Source organism: Triticum aestivum, chromosome 5A, assembly GCF_018294505.1.
Source record: "Triticum aestivum cultivar Chinese Spring chromosome 5A, IWGSC CS RefSeq v2.1, whole genome shotgun sequence".
Taxonomy (NCBI): Eukaryota; Viridiplantae; Streptophyta; class Magnoliopsida; order Poales; family Poaceae; genus Triticum; species Triticum aestivum.
In genome coordinates this window covers 51063709-51067979 of record NC_057806.1, presented here as the reverse complement: position 1 = coordinate 51067979, position 4271 = coordinate 51063709, and positions in this window count along the sequence as shown.

Sequence of the window (4271 nt, the reverse complement as noted above, 5' to 3'; positions counted from 1 at the left end):
ATACTATTTATTAACACCGTTAAAGACTTGTTGGATTATATTTAAGGGAGGGACCTCCTTTCTAGTATTCTCATAATAAGTATGATCATCACGAAATAAATATCTCAACAAGTAATCACTATTATATAAAATCTCATCTATCACTGGTTTTTCATGATTCATACCGTAAAAATGAAAGATCTCTAGCTTCTCGCACTATGTAATCAAATTTATTCATGAGGACAAGGCTAGCTATCTTCTTAGCTATATAATTTTTAATAATGGGCATCTCATAAAACAATCATTGTAAGGTACCATGGGTACAGATAAATCTGCTCTCAAGTTTAAGAACAAGTGCAGAAATAGCTTTGGCATAACCTTTGGTTCTTTTAAGTATAGGAGGAGCATCAGAAGTCAAGGTTCCAATTCAATTGAAGAATTCTTGGATAACACTTTTTCCTATAACATTTTCGTGTCCCAACACAAAAGTTTTAGCATCAAGATTGGTAGAAACTTCAATTTTAAGAGTTTTACCATCCTCACTTTCCGCCATGCCAAAATCACCCATGATAGCAACTTCAAGCAAATAAATAAGAAAACAAGCAAAAAGGCAAAAGAGAAATATTTTTTATTTTTGTAAAACTTTTCAGAAGAGAGGGGGCTGAAAACGAGAGGCAAAGGCAAATAAAATAAATGCAAGGACGTGAAAGTTTATGCGTAGGTACTTGCTAGATGTTGATGATGTCTCCCCGGCAACGGCGCCAGAAATTCTTCCTGCTACTTGTGATCTACATTGGGATTTCCCCGAAGAGGAGGGGATGATGCAGTACAGTAGAGATAAGTATTTCCCTTGGTTAGGAAACCAAGGCTATCAATCCTGTAGGAGAATCATGCAACAACTCGTTAGTAGCACCTACACACAAAATAACAAATCCTCGCACCCAGCACGAACAAGGGGTTGTCAATCCCTTGGCGGTTATTTGCAAGATTAAATTGTATGGTGATAGATAGATAGATAGATAGATCGAACAAAAATACAAAATAAATAAAAAAAGTAAAAGTGCAGCAAAGTATTTTTAGGATTTTTATTATATGATAGAAGTAGACCTGGGGGTCATAGTTTTCACTAGAGGCTTCTCTCTTGAAAATAGCATATGGTGGGTAAACAAATAACTGTTGGGAAATTGATAGAAAAGCAAATAATCATGACGGTATCCAAGGCAATGGTCATGTATAAAGGCATCATGTCCGAGACAAGTAGACTGGAACGGTTTTGCATCTACTACTATTACTCCACACATCGACCACTATCCAGCATGCATCGAAAGTATTTAGTTCATAAAGAACGGACTAACGCCTTAAGCAAGATGACATGATGTAGACAAAGTAAACTCATGCATGAATAAACCCCATCATTTTACCCTTAATAGCAACGATACAATACATGTCAGGTCCCCTTCTGTCACTGGGATTGAGCACCGTAAGGTTGAACCCATTACAAAGCACCTCTCCCATTGCAAGATATCTAGTTGGCCAAACTAAATTGATAGATCGGAGAGAAATACGAAGCTATGACAATCATGCGTAAAAGAGTTTAGAGAAAACTCAAATAATATTCATGGATAATCTGATCATAAACTCACAATTCCTTGGGTCCCAACAAACACACCACAAGTCAATATACTCATATATAGATGACCTAGTCATCGCCAATTGCTTGATAGATGCTAGAGTGTTTGTGCATGCTTTGCCACATATTTCATTTCCCATTTTATTGTGTGAGCATGATTGCATAGTTTTCTCATTCGAGGACATCCATTTGTTGCTTTGATTGTTTGGTCTTTCTCTTTTTCCAAATGGATGGACAAGAATGCCTAAGAACACCCTCTAGCTATCTATGTTTTTATCATCTCAAACTATATTCATTCTACATCACAAAGTTTGATCAAGTCAGATTCGAACCCTTTGGGTGAGGAGCACTCGGAGCCACCGATTCGTCATAGACTTAAACTTCCAAAACCTCTCTATGCATTTCAGTCTGACCGATTCATTCCTTTCGGTCATACCAAGTTCATTGAGTTGATCTAGGTTTTCAATCTTGGTGCAACCACAGTTTGGTCACACCGAGTTGCAGTAACCGCTTGCGTTTCTGCATCTCGGTGCCACCGAGTCGTTCCACTTTGTCACACCGATAGGGTCAGGATATATATACCCACGGGTCAAATTTTGGAAATTCCTCTGAAACCTTTCGCCCGCGCATATTATTCTCTACTGACTCAGGTCTCCGGATCGTCTCCTCATCATGAGCGACCTCCCGCCGCTGGTTTCCGCCGCCATCAATGGGAATCTTTGCCGCCGTTGTCGCCGTAGCGAGTTCACCACCGAGTTAGGGTACGAACTCGACCCCTATGTGCAATCTTAACCTCTGATTCCTGCACTTAGGTCAATGCCATGATTCTTACCACGTATGAGATTACACTATCCATCTAAAACTTCTTTAGATTAGTTTTGATTCAAAAATTTAGGGGTAGGTTTCCGCCGAACTCATCTCGGACCGACCGAGTTGTAGAAATCAGTCTCACCGATTTGGCTTAGGCCATTGCACTTGTGATTTTTGGTCTGACCGAAACATAAAAATTGGTGTGATCGAGTTTGATTCTCAGTGAAACCCTAGTAATCTCGGAGTCATCAAACTGTGTCTCGGTCTGACCAATTCCACTAGTTTAGACTCTAATATTGCTTCGGTGTCACCGAGTTGAACAAATCGGTAGCTCCGAAATGCTTTCTATAGAAAACTAAAACTAAGTTTTTGAATCAATTGTTTTGCAAAATCTCAACACTTTGTGATGCTCATCCACTCTATCTCAACTACATCTATTCACAAGGTCAGCTTTCAGTTTGAAGTGTCAGCTATGTCAGATCAAAGTGACAGCCAGAACAAGTCTGGGGAACAGGTTAACTTGAGTGAGGGCACTAGTCCCTCTGGAAGCTATGATGAGGGTAGTAGAAGCACCCCAAGCAACTTGCCTAAGGCAGAAACCGGGACAAGGAGAAAGAGAAACTCAAATTCTGAGGATGAGGATTATGTTGCTGTTGAGGAGGAGGTCAGCTCCAAGAAGAAAGTTATCAAGAAAGAGTTTGGCACTATAGCTTCAACCAAGCCTGGTTTGAACAAGAAAGCTCCTACCAAGAGAGTGCTCATGTCTAAGGCCAGAGCCTCAACTCTTGGTCACTCCAAATCAACTTAAGAAGAGGCTGCTGGTGAGGGAAAGAAAAGGAAAGAAAGGATCAAAAAGACTATGGCTAGAGTTATTGGAAAGCCATCAATGATGATCCAATCAGATGAGGAAGAGGAAGAAGAGGATGCTGCACCAGCATCCAAAGTACAAAAGCTGATGGGGGATGCCATCAAATCTGGGGTTGCTCCATCAAAGCCCAAGCCTGCCCCCAAAGTTACAGCTCAAGCTTCAAAGTCTGCTGAGAAGAATAAGGCCCAGTGCCTGAAATGGAAGAAGAAGAAGATGAAGCCCAAGTGCTCAGAAAATTAAAGCCAAAAATTCCTGATTATGATGATAATCATCCAGTGCCAGAAAACATGAAGGAGAGAAAGGATGCAGGTCTCAGATTGTGGAGACACTCGTACCCTTATGCTGTGAGGAGAAGAACTATTGTGGACTACATATTTCACACCAAGGAACAACAGGACTTTTATGAGATTATCCTCTTGGATAAGAAGCCCATTGTGTGTGACATGAAGTGGGTGGACTGTAAATACATTGACAACAATGAAGACCATTTCCCTAGAGTACATGAGAGCTTCAGACTCAATGGAGTATGTCAGCGTTCTGGGAACGGGGGTCCCCAGACTTGCCTACCTGCGGCCCACGGTGTGGCTGTGCTAGCGGGTCGTACAACCTATCTTCATCAAAAAAGCATCCAAGACCCTCGCGAGGCAGACGACGCAAGACCTCCTCAAGAGCGGCCTAGCCAGGCAGGCTCACGAGGAGCGGAGATATCAAGGTGGGACAAACCTCACGTGGCTCTCGTGACGTGAGCCATGACGATCGAGACCAGGCGGGCGCCAGCGCGCGCAGCATCCTTGTTTCCTCTTTGGTGCTAAGGAGGCAGGCGCAGGCGTGGAGTACCGAGGCATCAAGCAAAGGTTGCCATATCGGTGCAACGAGACCAAGACCAGCAGGACGGCCAGGCGGAGGTTACCGTGGAGCCCAAGATGGCGTCATCATCAGAGGCTTTAGCAGGCGAAGACCACTTTTGCCAGGATAGCTTGTACT